Raw genomic sequence first — 18439 nt, forward strand, 5'->3', positions numbered from 1 at the left:
GTATTCCTGAGTCTAGTGAGCTCTCCCCTTTCTTCCCCATGGAAGTACACTCATAGAGAACTACAATGTTCTGATTTGTTTATCAAACATTTATTATATGTCTGTGTTATTTGATAGGGGGAATCAAAGACAGATAAGGTCATAGATCAATAGAATTTCAATGAATTATTTTGTGATGGAGTGATAGATACTGTCATAAAAGCTATGAGAACACAGATGAAAGGAAACCTAATGAAGTCTAGACTTATATAAAGAGAAGGGGGTGGGGAAGCATTCAAATATGGTAAATCACACTAAATATTGAATATTGAGTGAGTTGAAATTGACCACATAAAGATATGGAGAAAGAACATTCCAACACATTCCAAGAAGAGGAAACTGTACGTTTTTAAGTAGAGGGGAGAATTCAGATTTGTGCTTTAGATCAATTGCTATGGTAATACGGAGAAAAGAGAAGGAAGAAAGGAGATCAGGTAAGAGTTGTTTTCCAAATTACAGTGACTACATGTAAAATAGCTGAAACATAGTAGGGATTTGATAAACCATTAGTGTCCAAACTCTGGAAAGCTAAGGACTCTATGGCCTTTATCATATCATTTTGTGTCTGGTACATAGCACAGAACCTGGCCCACAGCAATCACTGACAAAATGGTTATTAAATATTACATATAATATCTGCATCACAGTATCCAGCAAGTATCAGGCTTACATTTTTTCTTGACCTGATTCACTTTGGTGTAAGATGATAAAAGAAATCAGGGAGGAGGATATGAGATGTAGGGAGGAGGTTGATATTTTAGATAGGGCCTAGAGAAAGCTTTGGGAAGGTGTCATTTGAAGGAAGTGAAGTATGTAGCCCTGTGAATGTGGAGGGTGAAGTGCAGGAGAGCATTCCAGGTAGAAGGAACAGCAGTGGAAAGGACAAGAGAAAGAACATGTCAAGAACATGTCAAAAAATGGCAAAGAGACTAACTTCCAGATCCTAGGCTATGAGGCATGTAAGACAGGAAGCAGGGACTTCAGACAAATAGTGTTATTAAGAGGGAGCTGGGTTTCAGCTATGGCAAAAAGGAGGAGGGAATTTTCATACAATTGATGAGGATAAAGTTGATTCTGCTGATACTTGATTTTGAGTTTTAGAGGGCACAGGGAAGTGGGTTTAGTAAACGAGGTGTGGGGAAGATAAGGGGCAGAACAAGCACTGTTGAGTCCTATGAAGATTGGAATCTGGAGGATGGGGAATGATCCGGAAGACCAAGATAATGGTGATCTTCCTTAACAGGGGCTTGGGCTGGGATGAGCTTACTTTTCACTGTCACTTTCAGATGCTAATGGAGAGTCTGTGATAGTTGATGAAGGGTGGAGAAAAGCAAGACTGCCCCTTGCTTCTTTGTCAGCATCTTCAGAACTCCTACAACAGCATGGAGTTCGTACTGTTCAAAAAGGAATTTCAAAAAAAAAAAGGAAAGTACACAATAGGCACCAAATCAAATGTGGCCTAGATTTAAATAAATGGTATGACCATTACTGCTATGTTTCCTGGGAGCCAGAACTAACAAAATTTTACTAGAGTAGGGAGTTCATAATCAGAAGAAATTTAGTACAAGCCAGCTAAGCTCTGTTTAGGTTCTCGCAAGAGGACTGAGCTTGCAAAGAGAGAGGGTTGTTTCATGTCTTGTAAAGGTAATTTCTACTGGGAACCTAGGTCAATCTCAGTTAAGTATTTATAACCAGCTGTAAGGGGATTACCATCATCTTTTAACATTCTGAGTAATCACTAAGAAATGTGTTTTAAATACCTATAGAAAGTTATTTTATTGTAAGACAGATTGAGAATTAATTTTTGGAATAAAGTTGGTTTCCATTCCTCAAGCAAATCTCAGAGTTTTTTGCCTGTTTGTTTTTGGTTTTTTTTGGAATTGAACATTATCCAGTATGAGTTAGGCTTTAGACATCTGATTTGAAAGCTCAGAGTTGTCAAATTATTTATTTTCTATCCCAGAAAATTCTCATGCTATAAAGCTCAAAGATGCTCATTTTCTTTCTTTGGTTTTTAAAAGAATGGGACTATCTCATTCCATAATGTGTGAAGGTTATCTTAGGAATTAATATGTTTTTGTTTTTGATTTTGTTTAAATTACATCTATATTTTGGTGAGCTGTTCAAAGTTGATGAGGAGAATATAAAGCCAGAACTCAAAAAAGCAGGTTCAATTAGATATAATAAAATAAAACAAAAGTAATTCTTTAGAAAAGGTTAATTCTTATTTAAAAATAAGTTGTTGATTATATATATATATATATATTCATGTATTTTAGTTACCTTTGAGTGGCTTAATCATTGCAACCTGCTGAATGAGAAACTATCTTCTTGATTTTAAAAATGTGGTCAGAACACTGTGCTGCTGTCTACTGAATGGATAAGGACAAATCTAGACAGGAGTTTATCAACACTTTGCGTTAAGATTCTTTACATGCTATCCGTCTTTGTCTCTGGCCTTAAGGCTAGTGGGTTGAGGAAAGAGATGAGCTGAATAAGTGATTACTGTATTTTCATTTAACACCAGCATTCAGTGGGCTTTTACTATGAGTCAGGCACTGTACTAACTACTTTCTATGCATTACCTGAGGCAATCATCAAACTAAGATGGATTGACTAGAGTCTTCCTTCTTGGTTGCTAGGTTTTGTTTCCTATTCCATTCACTCACATACTATCAATTCCATTCACTCATAATTACATTCACTGACATACTATCATTTGAAGCCCTGCCATAGCCACAAAAATCTGTGATTTTATTTATAAAGTTGATATTTTTCTTTATACTGGTTAAGTTTTTTAAATTGTACCTTTCACGTAAGCAAGGATGTCAAAAAAATCAAGAGTTTAATGTGTTAATTGTGATTTTTAAAAATAAGTGTTAATGGACTTATATATACTGCCAAATGTAAAATAAATAGCTAGTGGGAAGCAGCCGCATAGCACAGGGAGATCAGCTCGGTGTTTTGTGACCATCTAGAGGGGTGGGATAGGGAGGAGGGTGGGAGGGAGATGCAAGAGGGAAGAGATATGGGGATATATGTATATGCATAGCTGATTCACTTTGTTATAAAGCAGAAACTAACACACCATTGTAAAGCAATTATACTCCAATAAAGATGTTTAAAAAATGTTAAAATGATGGAGTTTTAAAAATGACTTTTATTAAACACATTTAAATTACTAAATAATTATTTACTAAAATATGTGCCTCCATGTATCACCTAAAATCACCTCGTGTATCACCAGTGTCACATATGCCACAATTTGAGAAATACAACTCAGCTATGCTGTCTCCCACCTTAAGGGTATAAGTTTGGGCCACAGGAAAGAGGATATAGAGTATGCATCCATTTTTGCAGCAGATTCCAAAAGGATGTGAATCACAGAAGATACTTAAAATCACTTTTAATGTTGAAAAATATTAAAGCATTTGTATGTTTATGTTTTTTTCCATTGTTTTTAATGTCTATTTTTGTGTGTTACATACAGTGTATATAATATATAAATAATGTTACATTTAATTTATAAATATACACTACTGAGAATAAAAGCTATTTTACTGATGGAGTAAAAACACAGGAAGTTTAAAGTCTTTTACTTAGTGCCTAGAGACTTACCCTGTCCTTTTTGTCCCTCCACCCTACCTTCCTTCATAGCTTTTGCTTGAAGGAGGAGAATCTGGATGAATGTTAATAGTCATCTGTTTATTGTCCTTTGGAAAAAAAAATCTATAATCTCTAGTACTAGTAGCAATAAGACATTTCCATATGGCCACAAAACTTAGTATTATATTCAAGTATGTTCTTGCATAGTTATATCATGTAATCCAAGGGAAAGAAAGCAAAATAATGGTTAGGAATTTTGAAATCTCAAAAGCATGGAAAACTGAAACATTTTTTATAATGTATTTTGCTCATAAAACCTGATTTGACCTAAACTTGTTTGAGAGCAAAACTGACTTGAAATGACATAAGGATGTTTTTGTTCTTTATGACATTTAGTATGACTATATATATTTGCTACGGAAATATTTGGCTATGAGGCCCTGCCTCAGATCCCACTGAATATGTTGTATATTATCTTCCTAAAACCCTAACAATTCAGAACTCCAAGACACAGTTGGCTTCAAGGATTGTGGACCTATAAGCAAATGCCCTATGTAGTTTGTTAAGGTTGTATCATAGGAAACCCTGGAAAATGCTCACTCATTTTGAGTGAGAATTCCTAGGGCACACATTTATTAAAGCTTTAGACATTATTTTCCAAGAGGTTGTAGAAATGTGAACATTCAATACGTCATTGTATCAACTTACATGTGAGGTGTTCTCTAAACCTGATATTTTGTGATTCTATGAAATATTAACAAAGATATATATGTATATCTTTTTTAACACACAAACACATACATGTACGTATATATATATATAAGCAAATATAAATTATATTTTGATTATCTGCCAATTTGAATTAGCCTTATACCCTTCTTTCCCAAAAATGATTGTGTCTAATATTTTGATTCAATAAATAACTAATATGGATTACTCAGGCCCATTAATTTTTTTAATGAAAATATGTTGAGCAAATCAGGAGTTGGAATTGACCAATACATAGAGGCTAACTTAGATATTTAAGCTGCATTTTTGATTCATGGTTTTGATAAACACGAGTTCATCGTATACATACATGAGGCTATATTGCCAACACTGGCAGATTTTACTGAGACGAGGGAGCTAAAATAGCAAGCTGATAGATTAGTCTTAGAAGACAATGAAAATTATCAGAGAAATATGCTAGTTAAGTCACTATTGAGGGATAACTTAAAAGAGATAACATGACATATAATGGCCGTTATCACTAAGACGGAAAAATCTGGAGAGTCAGGCAGATTTTATGCTAAGAATGGTAATATAATTATAAAAAATGATGGCAGTTCTCTGTGTACACGCTGACATCACCACTGAGACTGTCGTTAAGAAGAGAAATAAAGTTCAAGTGAATGTTAGTGCATGGAATGATGGAAAAATAGAAAAAAATTAATAACACACTGCCATTCTTAAATATTTTAATACGAATAAAAATCTTATGAGAGAATGTAAATTCTTTGCGTTTAGGGATTCTGTGGCTTGAAAAGCATACGAATACATATGCATAGAACTGCCAGCAGCCACCAGTAAAACTCTTGTCAAATGTAAACTAAACGATTCATGTTTAGAGCTGGTGTACACACCAATATGTCTAAAGAAAATCATAACCCTTGAAACTGATTCCAGCTTGAGGCTGCTTTTGGACTTTTTCTGCAAGTCAGATGAGGAAGGTTTCTAAAACTATTTTAGGCTAGAAGTGTCAGCAAGGTCACTTTAAAGACATTGGTCTAAGTTCCTATAATTTATTTATAAATTCACAACGTGTCTAGTTATATACATGTTCATATACTTTTCTTTATTGTTTGTGTATGTGTATGACCCCCATAGACTTCTCAGGTCTACTCTGGTTCACAGTCATAATCAAGCAGATGACCTTAATACCTCAGTCACAAAGTGACGTGAATCAACATTGGAAGTTTCTACTCTTTCATTGAATCAGTTTAAATAACAGCTAAATTTTCAATTGTATCTGTACAATATATTTCAGAAAACACACGTGGACACATTTGGGAGTAAAGGCCAGTGTTACACTACAGAACCTAAGGAATCAGTGACCATGGACTAGAATGGACCAATGGAAATTCAGGAATCAAGGAAGTAAATTGAACAGAGACTTTGCCAGGGGTTGGGGGTGGGGGAAATGGGGAGATGTTGCTCAAAGGGTACAGTGTTTTCGTTATAAGATGCATATGCTCTGAGGATGTAATATACATCATAGTAACTATAGTTAATAATACTATATTATGTACCTGAAGTTTGCTTAAAGAGTAGACCTTAAGAGTTCTCACCAAAAAAGAAAAAACCAAAAAAGATAACCATAATAGATGGGTTAATTAATTTGATTGTGGTAATCATTTTACTATATATATATATCAAATCATCACAAGGTACACTTTACATACACACAATTCTGTTTGTCAATTATACTTCAAAAAAATCAAGGAACAAAATTGGAAAGAGACTTTGACATCAGAAGTGTGGGTTTTCATATGCATTTTGTCCATGTGCATGTAACTTTGTGGAAGTCCGGCTCCATTGGTATTCACAACCATGGTACAAATGAACTATGGTCCTTAATTGCTTTGCAGTTTGCCATAAGCAGTGAAGGCTTTAGTAAACAAGGCACTGGGAAATGTGTTATGGAATTGTTTGCATTTTTATTGCACCTTTTCTTTGATTAAATCCATTTTATAATTGATACAGTTAATGGGATTAATGCCCTTGATAATTAGTGTAAATTGCTCACTTTTAGAATTGCATATCATTAAAAAAATCATAATAAATAAATAAAGGAATTACTCTGGGTGGCCAAGTTCCATTTAGTAAATTACATCTTATAGCATGCTAAGTGATTTTAGAGTTGACTTAAATAGTCTAATGTAAAGAAAAAATTTATCTTTCTTACTTTTCCCACATTAGAAAAATAAATATACTATATTTACATACTTACCAATGCTATGAAGAATAACAAATAATTACTCTAAGTTCCAAGAGCTAGAGTCCCATACAAATTTATGTGCCAAAAAATATTAATATTTATACCATACTGATGAGAAATTATTAACCTGAAAAGTTTTAATCATCTCATATACAGCTAAGGAAAATAAAATGTTAGTAAGTACAACATGAGGCTTCCTGAATTTACTTTTTTAAAATAAAAAAATATATATTTTATGCTAATTTTAGATTTACAGAAAAATTACAAAGATAGTATAGAGAGTTCCCATACAGCTGGTACCCATTTTCCCCTATTCTTAACATCTTACATTAGTATGGTGCATTTGTCACAATGAATAAACAAATATTGATACGCTATTATTCACTAAGTCTATACCTTATTCGTATTTCCTTAGTGTTTATCTAATGTCAATTTTTAGTCTTGGATCTCATCCAGAATACCACGTCTCATCATATTTAGTCATCATCAGCCTCCTCTTGTAACAGTTCCTGAGTTTATTCCTTAATTTTCTGGATATTAAAGAAATGATTTATGTTCACAAAATGTTGTTCTAAATATGAGCACCCTATTGATTCTAAAGTTTTATAATGATGTGAGGTAAGAATAATTAAAATCTAAAAGTGCACATATAAAAACTAATATCAACACACATGTATGCACGTTTATTATTGGCTTTGTAAATCCTTTGAAGACAATGTGTATTAATAACTCACATTCTGTGTAGGCACAACTTTGTTATCTTTGGTCTTTTCAGTGGAACATCTGAAAAATTCATGTGGAGACTACCCTTTGATAATTATTCTAACATTGCTACTGCAGATTCCATTAAGTGTGTCTTCTGGATAATTATCAGAAAATTTCACTATAAATCATATTTTAGAAGTTGGTATTTAATACAAAAAAACCTGAGCTTTACATTAATAACCGCAGAATATTGGTACAAAGGTCTTATCGCTGTCTGTCTATAAGTTAGAGTTCATTTCAGAAGTTTAATTGGATGGTAGACCATTTGAGACAAGGATCTCAGTTAAGATATTCAACAAACACCATTAAATATTTTGAAAAACCAAGGAAGATTTCAGATTAAAGAGAGCTAAAAAAAGGGTCAAATAAGAGAGTTTAGGAAAAACCTACATTAATTATAATTATATTATATATTATTAGAGAAAAAGGGAAGGTCTCTAACAGCTATGGGGAGAAAGAGTAGATCATACAAAAGAACAAAAATGAGATTTACATCAGATTTTTCAGTGTCAGTACTGGATTCAAGAAAGCCTTGAGGCAACACTTTCAAAGTGTTAAAAAAAAAAAAAAAGCTTAGAACATAGATTCAAAATCCAGATGAACTCTTATTTAAATATATTAAGGGATGATAAAAAATATCCTCAGGAAATATTTGCAAACATATAATGCCTCAGAAGGGTTACCACACAAATGCCTTCAATAAAAATGTTTGGACAAAGTACTTAAAAATAGACAGATACACACTCAAGAGAAGCTGCCAGATTTACTTTGGAAAAAGATAATCAACTATAGTTATTATAATCTTTAAATAAATAAGTACATATTACTATAATATATTTATATTTGTCATCAAATATATGTATGCATATGTGTACCTAGATACACACAAAAAATAAAAAGAGAAAACATAAGTATATTTATGAGAAACTTCAAATGAAAATCTACATAATACTGACAAGATGGGCTGGTATTATGGAAGAGAAAGCACCAACAGAGGGGAGAGTATGCTAAAGTTCTTAATAGTATCATGGTTTGAAGGAGGTATGAGTATCATTTTAGAAGAAGCATAGAAAGAAATTTTCTAAATGAAGGAAAAGTGGGACAAACTGAAATAAACTTCTATGTTAAAAACTGTTTTACATATATATATGTATATACGTGTGTTATCTCTAAAATAAATTTAAAAGAACTAAACTCACCACTTAAAAAGCAGAGTTACAGAACTATTATAAAAATAAATTTAAAATATAATGAGACAATCAGATAAAGAAAATAAAAGTTTAGAAAAAAGAAATATTTAACTGATATTAACTATGAGGAATCTGGTTCAACAATATTAATACTAGATAAAATAGGACTTAAGACAATAATGTCCTTTTAGGAATGAAGAGGTTTATTTACCTTTACTGTGAGCCAGCATAATCAAGTGGGGTTTAGTCCAGGAACCCAAGATTGCTTCAACATTTCAAAATCAATCCATATCATCTGCCGTATTAGCAGATGCAGAAAAAAGCACTTGGAAAAACTAAGCACTCTTTTCAAAGTAGGAATAGAATGGACCATCCTCAATATTTAAAATACCTCTAGCTAACAAAATAGCTATCCAAAGGCAAACGAATGAATGCCTTCTCCCTAAGACCAGGAATAAAGTTCAGAAAAGAAGAAATAAAAGTCTTCAAGACTGAAAAGCATTGTGCACATTAAAAATCCAAGGAGGTATAAATATTGGAAAGAAAGTAATAGAACTCCCTTTATTTGAAAACAACCTCATCATAGACATAGAAAATATTCAGGATTTTACAAGAAGTTACTAGAACCAAGAAGTAAATTTAGCATAATCACAGAATTAAGATCAATGTGCAAAAATCAATTACATGTCTCCAAATTACCAAAAAAACAACTGGATAATGAATTTTAAAAGTACCATTTACACTAGCAGAAAAAGATACAAAAAGGATTTAAGAATAAATGCAAAGTAAACTGTACAAGATTTCTATAATTGTAACTAGAAAACATTGCTAAGAAAATTAAATAGAACCCAAAGAAATAGAAAGATAGGTCATTCTCAGAGACTGGAAGACTCAGTGTGGTAAGATGTCAATATTTCCCTTAACTGATAAATAAGTTCCATACAATACCTATAAAAATTTCAGCAGGCTCTTTAGAAGAAACAAATGATCCTAAAATTTATATGGAAACATCAAGAATATAGAACAGCCTAAGCAGTCTTAAAAAAAGAGAGACAAATTTGCAGTAATTGTACTGCCTGCAATTAAGATTTTTAAAAAATCTACGTTATTCAGAGAATATGATTGACCTAGAATAGAAAAGAGATCAATGGAACAGAATACAGTTTCCAGATCTTTTCTGTCCATATTTAATAAAAATTAAATAAAGTGAAATATTGGTTGTCTCAGTGGCATTTCAAGTGCTCAATAGCCACATGTGGCTAGTGACTACCCTATTGGGCAGTATACATATAATACATTTCATTGTCACGTAAAGTTCTTTTGAGCAGTGCTGTTCCTGTTAGACTTACCCACATATCATCAGTTTGATTTTTGATAAAGACATTAGGTTAATTCAATGAGAATTGGATGTTTTTAACAGATGTTTTAACAATTGCTAGAACAACTGGATAACTCCATTAGCCAAAAAACAACAAAAAACCCCTCAATACCTATTTTACTCTGTACACAAAAATCTTGATCATAGACCTACATGTAAAACTCAGAGCCATAAAACTCTTAGAAGAAAACAGAATACAATAGCTTTGTGTTTGGGGGGTAGGAAAATGACATACTTAATTGGGCAGAAAAATCACTAACCAAGAAGAAAAAATAATTGGTGAAGGAAGCTCCAAAAAAATTAATATTTCCCTTTCATTAAAGGTTACTATTAGGAAAATGAAAGCCACACTTGGGAAAATTATTTGCAGTAAATATATCTGTTGGCAGTCTTGTTTCTAGAACTAAAAACAAACAAACAAACAAACCAAAAAACCCAACAAGACGAGAAATTTAATAAAAATTGTCAAAAGATTTACATAGACATCAAATCACCAGTAAGCATTCAGAAAACTTTGTCAACATTAATCGTCTGGGACATGCAAATTAAAAGCACTAGGCACCACACACAGGATAAAATGGCTACAATAAAAAAGACTAATAAAACCACATGAGGTTTTTTGATAATGACCATTCTGACCAGCATGAGGTGATACCTCATAGAACTACCATATGACCCAGCAATCCCACTACTGGGCATATACCCTGAGAACTTATATATACTACAAAATGTAAAATAGATAGCTAGTGGGAAGCAGCCGCATAGCACAGGGAAATCAGCCCGGTGATTTGTGACCACCTAGAGGGGTGGGATAGGGAGGTTGGGAGGGAGGGAGACCCAAGAGGGAAGAGATATGGGGATATATGTATATGTATAGCTGATTCACTTTGTTATAAAGCAGAAACTAACACACCATTGTAAAGCAATTATACTCCAATAAAGATGTTTAAAAAAAAAAAAAGAGACATGTACCACAATGTTCAGTGCAGCACTATTTACAGTAGCCAGGACATGGAAGCAACCTAAATGCCCATCGACAGATGAATGGATAAAGAAGATGTGGCACATATATACAATGGAATATTATTCAGCCATAAAAAGGAATGAAATTGAGTTATTTGTACTGAGGTGGATGGACCTAGAGTCTGTCATACAGAGTGAAGTAAGTCAGAAAGAGAAAAACAAATACCGTATGCTAACACATATATATGTAATTTTAAAAAGTGGTACTGATGAACCTAGTGGCAGGGCAGGAATATAAAGATGCAGACGTAGAGAACGGACTTGAGGACACGGGGCGGGGGGCGGGGGGGGAGCTGGGATGAAGTGAAAGAGTATCATTGAAGTATATACACTACCAAATGTAAAATGGATGGCTAGAGGAAGCTGCTGCATAGCACAGGGAGATCAGCTCGGTGCTTTGTGACCACCTAGAGGGATGGGATAGGGAGGATGGGAGGGGGGCTCAAGAGGTAGGGGATATGAGGACATGTGTATGCATGTGGCTGATTCACTTTGTTGTGCAACAGAAACTAACACAGTATTGTGAACAATTATACTCCAATAAAGATCTATTAAAAAAAGAAAAACACACATGAGGACAAGACGTGAAGGTTGCATACATTTCTGGTGGTAGAGTGAAATGGTTAAACCACGTTGAGAATTATTTGGCAGCTTCTCATGAATATAAATATACATCAATCCCGTTACCCACCTACTTCATTACACGAGAAATGAAAATTTATGTCCACAAAAAGACTTGTAAAAGGGTGTTTAAAAACTGTCTTATTCATAATGACCCAAACTTAAAACCATCCATATGGCCATCAGCAGAATGGATAATCAAATAGTGATATATCCAAAAAATGAAATATTACATATTCATTTTTCTCATCTGCTCAGAAGGAATAATCTCTCTGTACACATATTCTCATATGCATCTATATGAATTTAGGAAAGAAATTCAGAAGAACATGAACAAAAACTGCAAAGGCTGGTAACTTTTGCGGTGAGATAGAAGGTGTGCAGAAATGAAGCATCAGAAGGGGAAAAGCAAAGAGTAAGAGGGCAGACTTACTTTTTAAAAATTATATAATTGGCTGGAAAAGGTGAGAGGAAGGCTATTTTTTTAATTAATTTTTATTGGAGTGTAGTTGATTTACAACGTTGTGTTAGTTTCTGCTGCACAGCAAAGTGAATCAGTTATACATATACATATATCCACTCTTTTTTAGATTCTATGGGTCATTAGAGAGTATTGATTAGAGTTCCCTGTGCTACAGGTTCTTATTAGTTATTGATTTTATATATAGTAGTGTGTATATGTCAATCCCAATTTCCCAATTTATCCCTCTGCACCCTTTCCCCCTTGTAGAAAGTTTGTTTCCTACATCTGTGACAGAAGGCTGTTTTTTATTTTTTTAAATCTTTGCCATCTTTTCTGAGAAATCTCTCTCAACTCATCCTCTTAAGTGGGACCTGTATTCCCCCTGTGATAGTTTGGATTACTTTTTTGCAAATGTCCTTTCTGTCCACCTCCTATTGTGTTTGGAATATATATATTCTCAATCCTTAATGCTGGTCTTGTTCATGTGACTTACTTTGGCCAAAGGAATGAGAATGTGGCACATGAAGAGGCCTTGTGTGTGTTTGCTCAGTTTACCACAGCTGTCATGAGAAGAGCATGTTAGAGGGAATCCTTCCTTTTCATCTAGACCCCCAACAAAACACATGTAGAGAAATCTTGAATTCAACCTGCAGCCTGGAGCTAAAGCCCAGCCAAACCATAGCTGAAGACGTAGCAATGAAACTGAGTCCAGCCTAGGTCAGACGAATCACAACCTGTAGACCATGCACAGGAGAATAAATACTTTTTGTTGTAAACCACTGGATTTTAATGTGGTTACTTATGTGGTGTTGATGTGACTGACTGCTACATCCCCAAAGACACTGTCCACTCAAAATACTCCATATTTCTCCTGTTTCCTTCGTTTGTTCTGATGATGAAATAATACAGTGCCTGTTAAAAATATATATGATAAAGAAAAATTATGTACTGTATGTGAACTGGTGTTTTTACCTTAACTTCAGATACAACATTCTTTATGAATTTCAGGGCTGCTACTGACCTAGGAACTTCATGAAACTTCCTTCTTCTCTTTTCCTATTGTGTTAGTCATTATCTGATTATCTTCAAATTGTAATTTAGAACTACAGAGTGATCGGAAGATGGCAGAAGAGTTAGACACGGAGATCACCTTCCTCCCCAAAGATACATCAGAAATACATCTACATGTGGAACTGCTCCTATAGAACACCCACTGAACGCTAGCAGAAGACGTCAGACCTCCCAAAAGGCAAGAAACTCCCCACGTACCGGGGTAGGGCAAAAGAAAAAAGAAAAAACAGAGACAAAAGAATAGGGACGGGACCTGCACCAGTGGGAGGGAGCTGTGAAGGAGGAAAGGTTTCCACACACTAGGAAGCCCCTTCACAGGCAGAGACTGCGGGTGGCAGAGGGGGGAAGCTTCGGAGCCACGGAGGAGAGCGCAGCCACAGGGGTGCGGAGGGCAAAGCAGAGATTCCCGCACAGAGGATCGGTGCCGAGCAGCACTCACCAGCCCGAGAGGCTTGTCTGTTCACCCGCCGGGGTGGGCGGGGGCTGGGAGCTGAGGCTCGGGCTTCGGAGGTCGGATCACAGGGAGAGGACTGGGGTTGGCTGCGTGAACACAGCCTGAAGGGGTTAGCGCACCACAGCTAGCCGGGAGGGAGTCCGGGAAAAGGTCTGGAGCTGCTGAACAGGCAAGAGACTTTTTCTTGCCTCTGTTTCCTGGTGTGCGAGGAGAGGGGATTCAGAGCGCCGCCTAAACGAGCTCCAGAGACGGGGGCAAACCGCGGCTATCAGCGCGGACCCCAGAGATGGGCATGAGACGTTAAGGCTGCTGCTGCCGCCACCAAGAAGCCTGTGTGAGAGCACAGGTCACTCTCCACACCTCCCCTCCCAGGAGCCTGTGCAGCCGGCCACTGCCAGGGTCCCGTGATCCAGGAACAACTTCCTAGGGAGAACGCATGGCGCGCCTCAGGCTGCTGCAATGTCACGCCGGCCTCTGCCACCGCAGGCTCGGCCCGCATCCATACCCTTCCCTCCTCCCGGCCTGAGTGAGCCAGAGCCCCCGAAGCAGCTGCTCCTTTAACCCCATCCTGTGTAAATGAAGAACAGACGCCCTCAGACGACCTACATGCAGAGGCGGGTCCAAATCCAAAGCTGATCCCCGGGAGCTGTGCGAACAAAGAAGAGAAAGAGAAATTTCTCCCAGCAGCCTCAGAAGCAGCGGATTAAAGCTCCACAAACAACTTGATGTACCTGCATCTGTGGAATACCTGAATAGACAACGAATCATCCCAAATTGAGGAGGTGGACTTTGGGAGCAAGATATATTATTTTTTCCCTTTTCCTCTTTTTGTGAGCGTGTATGTGTATGCTTCTGTGTGAGATCTGGTCTGTATAACTGCTTTCACCACTTGTCCTAGGGTTCTGTCCGTCCGTTTTTTTTTTGTTTGTTTCTTTACTTAAAACATTTTTTTTCTTAATAATTATTTTTTATTTTTCATTTTAATAACTTTATTTTATTTTACCTTACTTTATTTTATTTTATTCTCTTTCTTTTATTCTTTCTATTTTTTCTCCCTTTTATTCTGAGCCGTGTGGATGAAAGGCTCTTGGTGCTCCAGCCAGGCATCAGGGATGTGCGTCTGAGGTGGGAGAGCCAACATCAGGACACTGGTCCACAAGAGACCTCCCAGTTCCACATAATACCAAATGACGAAAATCTCCCAGAGATCTCCATCTCAACACCAAGACCCAGCTTCACTCAACGACCAGCTAGCTACAGTGCTGGACACCCTATGCCGAACAACTAGCAAGACAGGAACACAGCCCCATCCATTAGCAGAGAGGCTACCTAAAATAATAATAAGGCCACAGACACGCCAAAACACACCACCAGACGTGGACGTGCCCACCAGAAAGACAAGATCCAGCCTCATCCACCAGAACACAGGCACTAGTCCCCTCCACCAGGAAGCCTACACAACCCACTGAACAAACCTTAGCCACTGGAGACAGATACCAAAAACAACAGGAACTAAGAACCTGCAGCCTGCAAAAAGGAGACCCCAAACACAGTAAGATAAGCAAAATGAGAAGACAGGAAAACACACAGCAGATGAAGGAGCAAGGTAAACACAAACCAGACCTAACAAATGAAGAGGAAATAGGTAGTCTACCTGAAAAAGAATTCAGAATAATGATAGTAAAGATGATCCAAAATCATGGAAATAGAATAGACAAAATGCAAGAAACATTTAACAAGGACCTAGAAGAACTAAAGAGGAACCAAGCAACAATGAAATCAAAATAAATGAAATTAAAAATATTGTAGAAGGGATCAATAGCAGAAAAACTGAGGCAGAAGAACGGATAAGTGACCTGGAAGATAAAATAGTGGAAATAACTACTGCAGAGCAGAATAAAGAAAAAAGAATGAAAAGAACTGAGGACAGTCTCAGAGTCCTCTGGGACAACATTAAACGCACCAACATTCGAGTTATAGGGGTCCCAGAAGAAGAAGAGAAAAAGAAAGGGACTGAGAAAATATTTGAAGAGATTATAGTTGAAAACTTCCCTAATATGGGAAAGGAAATAGTTAATCAAGTCCTGGAAGCACAGAGAGTCCCATACAGGATAAATCCAAGGAGAAACACGCCAGGACACATTAATCAAACTATCAAAAATTAAATATAGAGAAAACATATTAAAAGCAGCAAGGGAAAAACAACAAATAACACACAAGGGAATCCCCATAAGGTTAACAGCTGATCTTTCATCAGGAACTCTGCAAGCCAGAAGGGAGTGGCAGGATATACTTAAAGTGATGAAGGAGAAAAACCTACAACCAAGATTACTCTACCCAGCAAGGATCTCATTCAGATTTGATGCAGAAATTAAAAACTTTACAGACAAGCAAAAGCTGAGAGAGTTCAGCACCACCAAACCAGCTGTACAACAAATGCTAAAGGAACTTCTCTAGGCAAGAAATACAAGAGAAGGAAAACACCTACAATAACAAACCCAAAACATTAAGAAAATGGGAATAGGAACATACATATCGATAATTACCTTAAATGTAAATGGATTAAATGCTCCCATGAAAAGACATAGACTGGCTGAATGGATACAAAAACAAGACCCATATATATGCCGTCTACAAGAGACCCACTTCAGACCTAGGGACACATACAGACTGAAAGTGAGGGGATGGAAAAAGATATTCCATGCAAATGGAAATCAAAAGAAAGCTGGAGTAGCAATTCTCATATCAGACAAAATACACTTTAATTATTATTTATTTATTTATTTTGGCTGTGTTGGGTCTTCGTTTCTGTGTGAGGGCTTCCTCTAGTTGCAGCAAGCGGGGACCAGTCGTCATCGTGGTGTGTGGGCCTCTCACTATCGTGCACTCTCTTGTTGTGGAGAACAGTCTCCAGACGCGCAGGATCAGTAGTTGTGGTTCATGGACCCAGTTGCTCCGTGGCATGTGGGATCTTCCCAAACCAGGGCTCGAACCCATGTCCCCTGCATTAGCAGGCAGATTCTCAACCACTGCACCACCAGGGAAGCCCCGAAATACACTTTAAAATAAAGACTATTACAAGAGACAAAGAAGGACACCATATAATGATCAAGGGATCGATTCAAGAAGAAGATATAACAATTGTAAATATTTATGCACCCAACATATGAACACCTCAATGCATAAGGCAAATACTAACACCCATAAAAGGAGAAATTGACAGTAACACAATCATAGTAGGGGACTTTAACACCCCACTTCCACCAATTGACAGATCATCCAAAATGAAAATAAATAAGGAAACACAAGCTTTAAATGACACATTAAACAAGATGGACTTAATTGATATTTATAGGACATTCCACCCAAAAACAACAGAATACACAGTTTTCTCAAGTGCTCATGGAACATTCTCCAGGATAGATCACATCTTGGGTCACAAATCAAGCCTTGGTAAATTTGAGAAAATTGAAACTGTATCAAGTATCTTTTCCGACCACAATGCTATGAGACTAGATATCAATTACAGGAAAAGATCTGTAAAAAATACAAACACATGGAGGCTACACAATACACTACTTAATATCGAAGTGATCACTGAAGAAATCAAAGGGGAAATCAAAAAATACCTAGAAACAAATGACAATGGAGACACGATGACCCAAAACCTATGGGATGCAGCAAAAGCAGTTCTAAGAGGGAAGTTTATAGCAATACAAGCCTACCTCAAGAAACAGGAAACATCTCAAACAACCTAACCTTGTGCCTAAAGCAATTAGAGAAAGAAGAACAAAAAAACCCCAAAGTTAGCAGAAGGAAAGAAATCATAAAAATCAGATCAGAAATAAATGAAAAAGAAATAAAGGAAACAATAGCAAAGATCAATAAAACTAAAAGCTGATTCTTTGAGAAGATAAACAAAATTGATAAACCATTAGCCAGACTCATCAAGAAAAAAAGGGAGAAGACTCAAATCAATAGAATTAGAAATGAAAAAGGAGAAGTAACCACTGACACTGCAGAAATACAAACGATCATGAGAGATTACTACAAGCAACTCTATGCCAATAAAATGGACAACCTGGAAGAAATGGACAAAACTAAGAAATGCACAACCTGCCGAGACTGAACCAGGAAGAAATAGAAAATATGAACAGACCAATCACAAGCACTGAAATTGAAACTGTGATTAAAAATCTTCCAACACACAAAAGCCCAGGACCAGATGGCTTCACAGGCGAATTCTATCAAACATTTAGAGAAGAGCTAACACCTATCCTTCTCAAACTCTTCCAAAATATTACAGAGGGAGGAACACTTCCAAACTCATTCTATGAGGTCACCATCACCCTGATACCAAAACCAGACAAAGATGTCACAAAAAAAGAAAACTACAGACCAATATCACTGATGAACATAGATGCAAAAATCCTCAACAAAATACTAGCAAACAGAATCCAACAGCACATTAAAAGGATCATACACCATGATCAAGTGGGGTTTATTCCAGGAATGCAAGGATTCTTCAATATACGCAAATCAATCAACGTGATACACCATATTAACAAATTGAAGGAGAAAAACCATATGATCATCTCAATAAATGCAGAGAAAGCTTTCAACAAAATTCAACACCCATTTATGATAAAAGCCCTACAGAAAGTAGGCATAGAGGGAAATTTCCTCAACATAATAAAGGCCATATATGACAAACCCACAGCCAACAGCATCCTCAATGGTGAAAAACTGAAACCATTTCCACTAAGATCAGGAACAAGACAAGGTTGCCCACTCTCACGACTATTATTCAACATAGTTTTGGAAGTTTTAGCCACACCAATCAGAGAAGAAA

Source organism: Eubalaena glacialis, chromosome 16 (genome assembly GCF_028564815.1).
Source record: "Eubalaena glacialis isolate mEubGla1 chromosome 16, mEubGla1.1.hap2.+ XY, whole genome shotgun sequence".
Lineage (NCBI taxonomy): Eukaryota > Metazoa > Chordata > Mammalia > Artiodactyla > Balaenidae > Eubalaena > Eubalaena glacialis.